Consider the following 14207-nt stretch of genomic DNA (forward strand, 5'->3'; position numbering starts at 1 on the left):
ATTTCTGCTCTAATCTTGGTCAACTCCTTCCTTGTCAGTGGGTTAGGCCTGTCCCTCTGTTGCTGTTCCAGTTTCTTGAGGTGAGAATATAGAAACTGCATTTTAGATTTTTCTATTCTTTTGAGTGAGGCTTGGATGGCTATGTATTTCCCCCTTAGGACTGCCTTTGCAGTATCCCATAGGTTTTGGACCGTTGTGTATTCATTCTCGTTGGTCTCCATAAATTGTTTAATTTGTTTTTTGATTTCCTGGTTTATCGAGTCATTCTTGAGCAGGATGGTTCTTAGCCTCCAAGTGTTTGAGTTTCTTCCAGGTTTTTCCTTGTGGTTGAGTTCCAATTTCAGAGCGTTGTGGTCTGAGAATATGCAGGGGATAATTTCAATCTTTTGGTATTGGCTGAGACCTGTTTTGTGTCCCAGAGCATGATCTATTCTTGAGAATGTTCCATGGGCATTTGAATAGAATGAGTATTCTTTGGTTCTGGGGTGTAGTGTTCTATATATATCTATGAGGTCCAACTCGTCGAGTATGGCATTCAAAGCCTTTTTCTTTGCTTAGTTTTTGCCAGGGTGTTCTGTCTATTTCTGATAGTGGGGTGTTGAGGTCCCCTACTATTACTGAGAACACTTTAATTTTAATTAGATTTTCTTTGGTCTTAGAATCCATTTAAGTTAGCAAAAAACTTAAAACAATTGTTTTTATTCAAGAACTTAAATCATACATTCTCTTACAATGGTAAGCATTTATCAAAGTTGTTTTAATTAAAAGGTGCATTATGCTCATCATTAATTTTTAAAAACTATATTAAAATGCCTAATGTAGAACTTTAACTTTCATATTGACTCATGTACCATGTGTACGTAGTCCAATAGTAAACCATTACTGCAGCATATGAAAATCAAGGCTTACAAAAGGATTGGGTTAGAGTTTTTGCTTTACTGAAGAGTTCTGTGTGTATCAGAAATTTCTCCTACTACTCCTTTAAATTGTAGATAACCTAGAGTATTTAAAATAGAGCCAGACCATCAGATTTTTTTGCCTTGACCCTGACATTTCTACAATTTTATCAATAACTCAGGTATACTTGGACTATTACATGTATATTAGGTTTCTGATGATGCAAAGTTCAAAGCACTAGTGAATTTGAATGACAATCACTATTAAACTTGATACCCCTGAGCCCAGAGCAAGGGCTGAAACTAAGATTATGTTTAAAAAGAATAGATGTTGGCTTCATTAAGTTCTAAAATCAGCTGCCCAAGGACATGGAATGGAATTCCCGTTTAACAACAGTTTTGGTTTTAAGAAAGTTTTAGGTCACTTGAGTATTAACCAACAAGAAAAAGAAATTAATGCTATCTTTCGTGAGATTCATAGACGAACAGAGTCTGTATCAGAAACAAACAACATAACACACTATACACCAAACAGTGAATTGTGGACCCGTCAGGAATGTAATAAGGGGGACTGACTTTTTTGGGTTGGGTGCTGGCTCACGTGACCTTAAAAGCACCTCCTAAATCTTACTATGCAGTTTAAACTGAGCTCCCAGGCACTTATACATGAGTCTGCCAATGTTTAACTCAGCCTGATTCAGTAATATTTATGTGACATGTAACTATTATATATCCTTTTGTTGATTTGTAGTGAATATCTATCCTTATTCTTTTCTACTTAATGATTATTCCCTAGATAATTAATCAATCATCACTTAAAGTAAGTGCATCTATTCTGTGACCACCACTGGGTTAAATTTAAAAGGCTATTTCCAGGTATTCATTCATTATCTTAGATCATAATTGAAATTCTTAGTTCAAAATGGTATGTATTGGGGCACCTGGGTGGCTCAGTCATTAAGTGTCTGCCTTCGGCTCAGGTCATGATCCCAGCGTTCTGGGATCAAGCCCCGCATCAGGCTCCCTGCTCGGCAGGAGGCCTGCTTCTCCCTCTCCCACTCCCCCTGCTTGTGTTCCCTCTCTCACAGCCTCTCTGTCAAATAAATAAAATCTTTTAAAAAAATGGTATGTATTTTGAATAGCCATAAAATAGGCATGTGTCCAGGCTTTAATATAAAATTGCACAGTACCCCTCATCAACTTAGACAAAGATGGATGGCAAACGTGTTCCCTCAGTGTACTTGCTGTGTACTCCACTACTCTGCGTTGTATTCTGGCTTTCAAAAGTATTTCTTTATAGTCGAGTGGACACTTGTTTCTTTTGAACGCTGCCATCTGAACCCATTTCCCATGTTGGGGGCTGTCCCACATTATGAGGCAGTGCCCACTCCCCACTACAGGAGCTAAAATGCTAGCTACATCATGCTTCCATCTGGGGCCCATGACCCAGGCTCTGCCCCAGGTCAGGCAGGTGTTCCAGACAGCAACAGCCCTTGCCCCCTGCTGGGGGGTCAGCGGGGCCTGCTCCTGAGTCTGGACCTGGTGGCAGCAGAAGAGCTGTCTCTACTGGACTGGCTCCATGCCATCATTTTCAGGGTTATTTTTGGCTACATAACCTCTAAACCTAGTTCTCTGGCCCTCCCGGAGAGTCTATGGGTTACCTTCAGAACAAATTCCTTTTCGCTAAAATAGGCAGAGCTAGTTTCTGTTCCTTGTGATAAGAAATCCTGTTAGAGGGTGCAGGACTGTGCTTATGCTGGCATGTTAGTCAGTCACTAGGACCTACTGAACATGATGCACTCTGAAAAGCACAAAAGGGAACGTTTATTCATTTTCTGAGAATTTCTGGAATAAGGCACCTTGCTCGGCATTGGACAGAAGAGGCACATGAAGCTGGTGTTTTCAAATCAGTACTATGGGGACAAGTTGGAGGAGGCTGTCAAACAAGAGGGAGGCAGATATCATTTTGTGGGTTTTCTGATTCTGAAGATTGATTTAGCATGGGGATAAAGGGTTGGGATAAGAAAGGATGCTCTTTAGGAAAATACTGTGTTTCTTCAATTCCAAGAGGCCATTTTTTTTTTCATGTTAACATTTCTGAAATTAGGAAACATTGTTAGAGCATGTCATATTTTAATTGCCACTTCTTTCTCCTAAACTCATCTACCATATTTCACCAAATATGTCATTGATATACACTAGCACATGTTTTAACCACTAAGAAACAAGCTCCATAAATATTTTAATTTTTTTTGAGAGAGAGAGAAAAAATGGAGCGGGAGAGAATCTCAAACAGGCTCCATGCTTAGCAGAGAGCCCAACACAGGGCTCTAATCATGACCCTGAGATCATGATCTAAGCTGAAATCAAGAGAGAGACACTTAATCAACTGAGCCACCCAGCCCGCCCCTCAGTATTTTAAAATGGTGACACCTAACACCATATGGAGGCTCTAAAGAATTTAAAATTCCTAAGAGAACTAAGTCAGTCATGAAAGTGGTGTGGGTTAGACACCAAACTGCTGTTCATTTTTGTTGCAGTCTCCCAAAGCTGTTAAAGAGTAATAAATTTACCTCTAACTTCTGTTATGAAAAAAGTCAGGTGCTAATCATCATTGCTTGGCTGTAAAAAATGCCTCTTATGGTTACAGTGATTCTCAATTTTGTTGAAGGCACCTTTTTTTTGGTAAGTTTTTATTTGGAAAATGTCAAATATATACAAAAGTAGACAGAACAGTATAATGGATCCCAATATTCAAAAATCATCAACTCATGACCAGTACTGTTTAATTTTTAACCTATTGTCTGCCCACCCCATTTTTTTTGAAGCATATCCTAGACACATATGATACTACTTGTAAATATTTGTGTATGTATCTGTAAAATATACTGACTTTTCAGAAACATAATCACAATATCATTACTACATTCCTGAAAAATTGATCTATAATTTGTGGAATCTTTTTTTAATAACAAATTTTGTATTTATTACTTAGGTTTAAAGTGCTTTTTATCTTTGGAGGTTTTTAAAAAGAAAACTAAATTAGGTTCATTTCCATGTCCACTGATTTCTTAAGAGATTAATATGATGCTGGTAGGTTATAGTGCAGCTTTGGAGTAGAATTGACCTTGATTTTCCATTCTGTAGCCTTCTTATGAATGTGTTTTCCAGTTGAGAATTTGTATAAATATACTGCTGTTCTTGCCATTTCCAAAGCAATCTTCAGAAAACTCATATCTATCCCCTTTTTATTTTCATTCCTAAAAGGAGGGTTCATAATTACTGTATCCAATGACTTGGACATTCTGTTACATTACGGAACCATATCAGCATGTGTTAACGCAAACTCTGAGACTCTCCTGTTGAAGATTTCCGCTGCAGCTACATCTGTGTCACATCCAGCACTCAACCTGCAGCTGATGGCTTAGCTGGATACTGTTCTAGAAGTAAGGTGGCTTTTTGAATCCATCCACTTGTTGCAGGCAGTACTCTGATTCCTTAAGCCTTTCTCTTTCTTTCTTTCTCTCCTTTCTGTCTGTCTGTCTGTTCTGGATGGGTTCACCGAGCTTAGGGCACTGGACCTCAGGAGGCTGGAAGCCTCTGTGTGACATCTTCTTTAAATTTAACTTTTTGTTTCTATCAGAGTAATACCCATCACTTAAAACATCATATAATTTTCTGTCAAATAATCTCTCAGTTCATTTTTTTCATGAAGACATCCTTTGTTAAGCCCCCACACACCATCGTCCTGAGAATTCCTTTCACCTTTCTCAAATATTAGATCGTCTGATTCCTGGGTCCAGTGTCTTCTCATTCTCTACCTTCATTTTGGTGGAATGCTTCCTTCGGAAACTCCTAAAAAGCCATGCTTGGGAGGTACATGAAAGGCTTGTGTGTCTGAAATTCTCTTCATTCTCACCTCATACTTAATATTTTGGCTGGATATAGAAATCTAAATTGGAGAGAATTTTTTCTCATAATTTTTATTCTTGCTTCCATGTTCCTACTGACAAAGTGGATGATCTGATTCTTAGCTCTTTGTATGCGAACTGTCTGTTTTTACTCCCCCACTGGAAACATTTATGTTGTGAAATTTCAATATGATATGCTATGAGGGTCTTTTGTTGCTTAAGGAGCTGGGTATCCTGTGGGCCGTTTTGATCTGTAGGCTAGGGTTCCTCAGTTCTTGGAATTTCTTGTATTATTTCTTCAGTAATTTTTTCACATAGTTTTTCACTTTTATTTCTCTCTGGAATATCTGTTGTTTGAATGTTGAATCTTTTCCTCCCATTTTTCATCTTTTTGTCAATTTCTATTCAGCAGATTTCCTCAAATCTGGGATATTTCTTCAATTTTCATTTCTATCATGTAAAAAAAATTTCTAAGAACATTTTCTTATTCTCTTAATGTGGATTTTTATTATTTCTTATGTCTTTCATGAGTGTAGTATTTTTTCTAATATCTATGAAATTATGATGTATTGATTGTTTTCTTCTCTTTGCATTGCTTCTGTTTCTTCCAAATTTCCCCTTTTCTCACCTTTCCTTGAGCCTCTGTAATTCAGTCAAGTTAGAAACTTTTCTTAATTCTCTGATAATCCTGGCTGTCTATTCATATTTAAGACTGAAGCACTAAAACACTGATTGGAAGCTTTCTATGCATCAGTGGAGTTTGCTGACCAGTAAGGGGCTGGTGCTTCACTGGGGGAGATCCACATGTGTGTCGGGTAAATTCCTGAGGGATAAATCCCCAGTAACCTGAGTAGCAGCATTATGGCTGCCTCTGTTCCAGAAGCTAAGTGGAAGAAGAAGCCTGAATAAATCTCACATTTACCATGTAGACTTTCACTTAAGCTTCTTGTATTCGGTATGAACCAAAAGTTCAGAGCCTCTCTAGTTCAACCTCTTCAAGAGTAAATCTCACGTTTTCTGATAGAACAGAGAGTGGTTATACTTGCTTTCAAAGAACAGGGAAAGAGATCTAACTATTCCTTATGGAAAATGTCAACCAAGCCTCCTGTGTTGACTTCATTGTACACTACCACTTTTAGAGGAACTAGGCATCACTGAGTCCTGAATATTAAACCAAGATTCTGTATTCTAAATTGTATTGCCTTTGGGTCACCTCCCTCACTGCCAGCTTCATCAATTAGGCTAATTACCACTTGTCCATCCTTTTCCAGCTCTAGAAGTCTGCTGATATCTCATGTATGCCCCTGTTGCCCTCAGCCTTATGGATTTATGCCTTTTTGATTTCTTTATTCTCATGTCAGTGGGATATCACGCGTTTTATTTGTGATGTTTAAATGGAAGTCCATGACAAAAGTTTTAAGGGCACACTTAAAAGGAATTAAAGATGTAAAATACTGTTAAATATATCAGCAATAATTACCGTGAGAGAATTACTATGTAGTTAAGGATCTCATGCTGCCTATGTAAACTCGCACAATTGCCATCCTTGTTTTCCTTACTCCTCTTGTCTCCTAACCCACAGTAAAATTTAATACTCTCTTAACCTACTCATACCATCTTCTTAGCAAAATATTCCACCTAACACATACTACTGTAAATAATATGTACTCTCCCCTAAAAAACGAGAGAATATCACATTACCACTGATCAGAATCTTATCACACATTGATGAAGAGTTCATAATACTGACAGATTGGTTAGGAAGCCTTGCCTAAGAGGATAGTCTGGTTTAGTCTGACATGGCTTAAATGTATTTTCATTTGAGACGGCTCAGAGCTTCCGTACTGACTTCAGAAAGGCCCCAGACTCCATGTGTGAGACCTACCAGAGTTTCCACTCCTGGAGGGCAAAGTCTGTGTCCTGTGTATTTTGCGTCTCTAGTGCCTAGAAAGAACTGAACATAATAAGTGAACATGTTTACTGACCAGAAATAAGAGCTGAGGTCTTTTCCTACCAATTGGTTGTCTGGCCTTGGGCAAGTCATTTGTTGGATCTGATTGAGGCCCCAAAAGAGAGCGTCACTTAGAAGAGGTGAAGGGGAAGAAAAGGGTCAAGAGTGAAATACTAAGGAACACTTAGGCTTAAAAGGCAGGCAGAAAAAGAATGTGAAATAGATGGAACCAGGAGAAAAGGGATCACAGAAGCCAAAAAACAGGCCCTTCAAGAAGCAGCTCACGTGAAATCATATCAACTAAGATAAGGACAAGAAAATGGAGCTTGGACTAGACAGTGCTTGTCTTCAACCAAGCATTTCCATACTCATTCATTCACTCTTTGTGTAGATAAGGCGTGGTGCTCACCACTCTTGAGATGTTTATGGTGAGAGATAAGATGGTAGCATAAGGAAGTTGTGTGAGAACATGTATGTGCGTGAACTGTGCATGCTGTGTGTATACTGGAGGGACTGTGATAGGGAAGGACACCAGAGCCCAGAGACTATGCAGTAAGAGGTTGGGAGGATCTCCAGTGAGTTAAAAAGGACACAAGTTGCTCATATGTAATCAGCCTATAACAGATCATGGAATTAGTTAGCCTGGTGTAACCTGAATGAATAGAAATGTTTGAGTTGGGGAATAAGAATCCCCCAGGGTGACCTGCTGCAGGCCATTAGTGCTCTTTGTCATCAACCAATGGATTCTTCTGCAGAAACATCATAGCTTGGAATTTGGAAATAAGTAGTAGGCTTCAGTCTTACTATATTTCATTGATTCTAAGATTTCTTTTCCCACACCACTGAAATTAGGTTGCATCACAGTTTAATTAGCAGTATTTTATTCTTCCTTAAGGACACATGACATAATGGTGCATTTACCCTTGATGGGCCTGATGAAATATCATTGGAGAGAATAAAATAATATTCACTCAGCAAACATTAATCAAGTCATGCACATCAAGTCATAGCTCTAAAGTGAGTTTGAAACTGTTGTGTTTTTCTTTTTACAGTACAAATTGTTGCAGAAACCTAACCTAAAAGATCTACTTGTCATAAGTGAATGCTATTATTTAATCTGTGTGATGAGGGTCAGCAACTGCCTTCCGGGCAGGATATCCTGTTTGCCCCCAGGTCCCTGGAAATGCTCCAATCTGCTTTCCTGTCCAACATTTCTAGCCGATGCCCTCACTGTATTTTCATTATACGAAAGAGAAAATTTTCAAAAAGTATCAGTTTAGATTGGCAAAATCATATCCATTTAATTTTTATTTTATTTATCTATTTATTTGTCAGAGAGAGCATGCACAAGCAGGGGGAGTGGCAGAGGGAGAGGGACAAGGAGGCTCCCCGCTGAGCAAGGAGCCCAATGCAGGACTCAATCCCAGGTCCCTGGGATCAGACCAGAGCGAAGGCAGACGCTTAACAGACTGAGCCACCCAGGTGTTCCATGAAATTTCCTTACTCTTTTAAAAATGAAAGACAAATTTGATCAATTCTGCTTTCCCCATCCTTAGCTCCCTCCATGAAAACAGTACAGACATGTAGGCAACCACAGTGAAAGCCAGAAAATCACTGTACCTTTAAAGCAGATCATAAATATATTTGCAGGCAGCCCTGAATTCTGTGGCTGGCATCGGCCTGCATTGCTATAAATCACAAAAATAAACCCTGGATGAGTGTTTTATTCCCGAAAAAGGAGAAAAAACCTTCCTAGTTGTCATTTTAGTGAGTGTCAGCAGAGCATCTTTCAAGCTAATGCCCAGAGGAGGAAAGTTCTGGAATGTGGCCTCCGGGAGAATGGTACACATGAACATTATACCTCTAATGTGGCATGCTGGCCAGCGTGTGTGAAATGTAAATGCATAATCCGAAAGATTTTTCATTTCTTTAGGGTAGTGAATTTTCATATTGCTTGCGTTCTCCCTCATCTGCATACCTGTAATAAAGTCAAAAATGGCATTGTATACATGTTTCAAATGCTCAAAAGTAGCCTTAGAAATATTTCTTTCCCTTCTCTTTCCTCCCCTGCCCTTCTCACCCCTCCCTTCTTATTTCACATGGTGAGTGACTGCATTATATCCTTTGAAGACTGAGTCCCTCATCTGTCTAGGGCTCCCTGACAACAGTGCTTCTTAGGACTTGACAAAATAGGAATCATGATGCAAGCTTAGCCATTCCCTAAACTTGCTAATCCGGACCCATTTGCTCACCTAATTTGTGTCTGATACTTGGCCCACCAGATTTAAAAGATTGACCTCCCCCTTCTTGTGTTGCTTTGTGGGTCGGCTCAGCTAGAGCCCAGCCCCTCACATGGCAGGTGGCTTACCAGCCCCTCCTCAGCCACAGCCACCTGGACCCCTGCCTGTGTTCCCACAGACATGTGCTCCTTTGGGAGAGATTCTCAAGTAATCACATGCTAAAACGACCTTAGCTTCAAACATCTGTAAGGTTTGGCCTTTATCAGAGCACCTGCCTCTCCTCCGTTTTACCTACAGACATATAGCTATCACTGATGAATGGGTGGAAGAAGAGGAGCCTGTATCTTTTCCTGCAAGAGTCCCAAATCTCTCCTTGACTGATTGAGGGATGTCATCACTGTGACTTCCCTGGACGCTAGCAAGGGCACTAGGAACATACTCTGAGACTATTCCAGAGGGAAACTGAAACTGCCCCACAGGTTAAGGTTCACTTGGGTTTATTATTGTCTCAAATACTTTTAGGAAACATTTAAAGTGACATAGTATAATAAAGACAAAGAATAAATGGAATTGAACTAAATTAGCCATAGGCTTTCTTCTGATACCCAAAGCAGCTTTTGATCAAATGTATTTTTAGGGGAGAAAGCTATAAAAGTTATTATTTCTGGACCTTATGGTTCAACGTGTCACTGTTTTCTTCTTTCAAGTGAAATGAGAAGAAAATCTCAAAGTGAAGAAATTAAATCAGTGGCCAATCATTTCGCTACTGCTGACCTTGACTTTATCATCTGCAGAGTGAAGTTGTGGGTGTGCCCCCCTCCCTCAACTGCTAAGCGGACATTTTTTCACTACTGCTAAAAACTGTTGCCCAAACTTTGTCTTTTGAATCCAGACTCAGGGGAGGTGGGAATGGAATGTGTTTTCATCTCCAGATTATAATTACACATTTTGAGATTGACCTGTTGATTTTCTCCTTAGTTTTGCTATAGCATGAAAAGAAAACAACAGAAGCAGTTTGGGAAATCTAAAGGAGAATGGAACTTATTTTGCTTTTCAGTGACTTCAAGAAAACTCATTCAAGTTAATAGATATCTCCTAGGTAGATGTGGAATGTTTTACCAGCCATTAGATATATCTTATGTACAGTAAAAAAAAAAAAACAGTAATAATAATAATAGGTAAATATTTTCATTTGCACAGGAAAACATGTAATGTATTATGAAAACTAAAACATACAGAGGTGGACTGAAAGCAAGCCCAGAGAAAATGCTGATTTGAAGACGCCATCACACTGATCATGACTCAAAGAATAATTTGAGGAGAATGAAATCACCACACAAACAGCACTATGCACCTGGAGCTTGAATTTCACTGGATTTTCCCCAGGGGAGCACTAGATTTACATTGAGGAGAAGGAACTTTTACTATTAGTTATTTCAGAATTATACTACCAAGGATTCATCTGTCCTTGGAAATGTGGCCTCAAGAGAGGATAAAAAACTCAGCCGTTGGGGCTCTGTTGTGTGACTTCCCATAAAATGTTCTTGTTTGGAAACTTAGAGATCTGCAGTGCATTTGCTTCAGGAAAGGAAAGAAGTTAAATTTTAGTGGCACAGTAACCCTTATTATGCAAGAGTCCCCTGGCTAGCTCCCGGAGGAACACTAAGTTTTCAAGTGCAGATGTACATCCAGGCCTTGATTATCCCCAGCTCTGCAGTTTAGTTTGAATTGAATACACTATTCATTTCTTTCACTCTTATGTCAGTCCAGAATTTTACTTCAGTGGTTTCCAGAGGCAGCACAGGAGAGTGATTAACAACAATGCCTCAGGAGCCAGGCTGCAAGGCTTTGAATCCCAGCTCTGCCAGTAGTAGCTGTGTGACCATGCAAGGTTGTTTAACCTCTCTGTGCTTCAATTTTCCCAGCTGTAAAATGGAGATAGTAATTATTATTCACTTCACAAGATGACTGTTAGGTAAGTTAATAAAAACAAAGCTCATAGAATATTGCCTGGCATATGGTAAGCATTTTGCAAATATTAGTTATTATTCACAAAACTTTAGGCTGAGACTATGTAAATTAAATTTTTTTAAATGTGTTCCATATAACTTAAAAAAAAAAAAACTAGGATAATCCCAAATTAGGAAAATTGTGAGAGGAGAACACTGTTTATTTTGTAGACTGTCTTTTATTTACATATAAACATTATGAGTCCACAACCATTTTGTTTGTTATAGGGGATTTAGTCAGTTAGAATTTGAAGGGCTACATACAACATCGATTTTTTAGTCTCACGTAGGGATTATGATTTTATTGAAAGGATTTCTTTTCTCTCTAGTTGAGTGTCTAATTCATTCCCTGGGATGCTCAATAGATAGATTGGTTTCTAAGAGGCAGGGTCACCGGGAGGGACTCTACAAAGAGCCGTAGGGGGCTTCTCACTCAAAAGAGGCAGGGGAGATTCCCTGATACCAGGTGAGAAGATGAGTTCTCAAAGGAGCAGACCACGCCTGCTGCCCCTTTCTTCCCAGCTGGAAAAAAAAAGTACAAAGGGGACATAACCCCACACGCAGCACTGAAGTGTCAACTGATCTTGGAGGTGTTTGATGCATCAAACGCAGTCATTTGATCCTTCCCTTTGGAACAGGTCCGGGTAGTGGACTCATGCACATGGAGAGGAATCACTGCAGATAAACTGGGAGGATCAGGAAACCCACGATTATGATCATATTCTTTATTTTGGTTTTAAAAAAAAAACCATCTACAGGGTTTTCTTTTTCTTCCAGTGGGGAGATTTTTCATTTGTTTTATTGGTGCTGTTATGGAATAGTCCTGTTAATGAAGTGCATTGCTCTAGAAGGGTGCAGAGTGCATTCCAACAAATCCATACTGAGCCCCTAATGTGCCTGGCGTTGTATTAGGCCCTGGGGCTTCCCTGGTGGCCTAAAGGAGCATGTTGTCCAAAGGGAAAGAAACAGGAAGCACATGACGTCAGAACAACGGGAGAGATTTAAAACACAGCAGGGAACTCTGATGTCCTGGTTAAAAACCCCTCTAGAGAGGAAGTTACAGGGAAGACACTGCACAAGAGCAGTCCCCACACTGTCCTTGCATGCTGCAAGGCAGGTGGCATTAGAGTTCCTGTCTGACCAAAAAAGGGTGAACTTTATATAAATAAGACCTGAATAAATCTGAGTTAAACAAAAAGTTAGTATCAGTGTTTTTTAAGTAGTAAGACAGATACAAACAAGGCAGTGACTTAATTGAGTTAAGGTCAACAAGCTGGTGTGTAAAATACTTGAGAATCTATCCGGCCTACCATTTTGTTAAAATGCTGCAAAGAACAGAAGCAGCTGCAAATTCTCCCTGAACTCTGGCCCTGCCCAGTACTTGAAAAATGCTATTTTGGCCACAAAGGAAGAGATTAACTCAGCACCACTCAGGCGAAAAGCAACTCAAAATTTTGATTTTTTAAAATCATAGTGGCTCAGAGTATCACACTTTGCACACTATTCGTTGCATGTTCCTGTCTTTACACAGGTTGTCCTAGTTAACAGCAACTAGGACATTGACAAATGTGCCTCCTTTAAAACAAAGCCAGATTTTAAAGACTTAGTAAGCAGTAATTTTTTTTATAGAAAACATTTATTTTTTTTATTTTTTTTTAAAGGTTTTATTTATTTATTCGACAGAGATAGAGACAGCCAGTAAGAGAGGGAACACAAGCAGGGGGAGTGGGAGAGGAAGAAGCAGGCTCATAGCAGAGGAGCCTGATGTGGGGCTCGATCCCATAACGCCGGGATCATGCCCTGAGCCGAAGGCAGACGCTTAACCGCTGTGCCACCCAGGCGCCCCTATAGAAAACATTTAAAGAAGCTATTGAATGAATACCCAGTGAGCACTGCGTTAAACAGCATTTACACAGGCTTTCCACCCAAAGCCATTTTTGGTGTCTCCTCTTTGGGGGACAGATAATTAGAAGTAATTGCTGTCTTTGTTTCCTGTTTGGGGGACAGATAATTGGAACTAATTGTTATTTTCCATCCCTTCACTTTTCCCATTCAACCAATAAGTCCAGTTGATGCTACCTTCTGAATATTTTCCACTTCTGTTCACTTCTCTCCACTACCCCTGTCAGTGTCCCAGTTCAGGTCACAACTTGTCGGAATTTAAACAATCTCCTCAGTGATTCTTCACTTGACAAAATGACCTTTTATTTTAGAAGAGTCTTTAATAGGAATGATAAAATATTGGTACTAACAACGAGAACCAACTCATTTAGTGCATATCGCACACCTGTCACTACGCTAAGCACCTTACATGATTTGGTTCATCCAATCCTTAGTACAACCCTACAAGGTAGTTATAATTTCTTTCCCCATCTACCAGGGAGAAAACTACACCCTAGAGGGGGTAAACAAACTTGTCTAAAGCCACTTGGCAAGCGGTAGATACCAGGTATGAACTCTGTCTCTAAAATTTACGTTCTTAACCACCATGCACATAACTGCCATATTTGCTGAATTTTCCCTTAAGTAAAGCTCCCTTGCAGTATTAAGCTATGTTATATAGTGTAACACAGCATGCAAGATGCTAGCATGTAAGAATTCAAAAAGGTTGTTTTTTTTTTTAATGGACAGATTCAGGAATACTTATGTAGATGACAAGGAGCTGAAGTATTACAATACTTCACCTACCCCACGTCATTATGAAATGTTTTTAGATAAACCAGTTCTAGATAACAAACCATTTAAGGATAGAATTATCTTTATTTTGATAAAATCTTTCTGAAATGTATTTCATTCTTTATTGCCTTAGTAGTACAATTCTAATTTATTACCTTAATGACAAAGAACTATTGTTATGAGCAACAAATGTGTTGTATACACTATTTATTTTGTATTTCCTTCTGGACTGTGGTTTTAATTACCATCTATATGCTGAGGAAAGCCCAGATCTTTGTCTCCAACGGGATTTCTCTCCTGACTTTCAGATCCATGTACATCTACACTACCACTTGACCCTGCAAGTTCAGAACGCCCCAAAGACCTCCACATACACGTAGACCCTCAGATCTGCATCTCCAGAATTCCGTATCTTAGTGGAAGATTCTACTGTCTAGCCACGGGGATAGGTATAATGTTTGACTCCTCCTTTTCCTTCACTAATGTTCCCTAATCAGTAAATTAACAAAAGTCCACTTGATTTT

At 39.3% G+C, this 14207-nt stretch overlaps 1 protein-coding gene across 5 annotated transcripts in view; it reads left to right on the top strand.

Annotated features, from left to right (window-relative positions):
* ELMOD1 (ELMO domain containing 1) overlaps nt 1–14207 on the top strand; it is a 65320-nt gene that overhangs the window by 8320 nt on the left and 42793 nt on the right. For 2 of the 5 annotated variants that reach the window (XM_019809849.2, XM_034665693.1), the window contains exon 1: nt 13992–14132. The exons of 1 other annotated variant lie outside the window; for it this stretch is intronic. The gene's annotated coding sequence lies outside the window, so the exon portion shown is untranslated. Of the gene's footprint in view, nt 1–4323; nt 4343–13991; nt 14133–14207 lie in introns of those variants that run through there. 2 more of the 5 variants (XM_019809850.2, XM_034665692.1) reach the window with 2 other exon arrangements.

Source organism: Ailuropoda melanoleuca, chromosome 8 (assembly GCF_002007445.2).
Source record: "Ailuropoda melanoleuca isolate Jingjing chromosome 8, ASM200744v2, whole genome shotgun sequence".
NCBI classification, from domain to species: domain Eukaryota; kingdom Metazoa; phylum Chordata; class Mammalia; order Carnivora; family Ursidae; genus Ailuropoda; species Ailuropoda melanoleuca.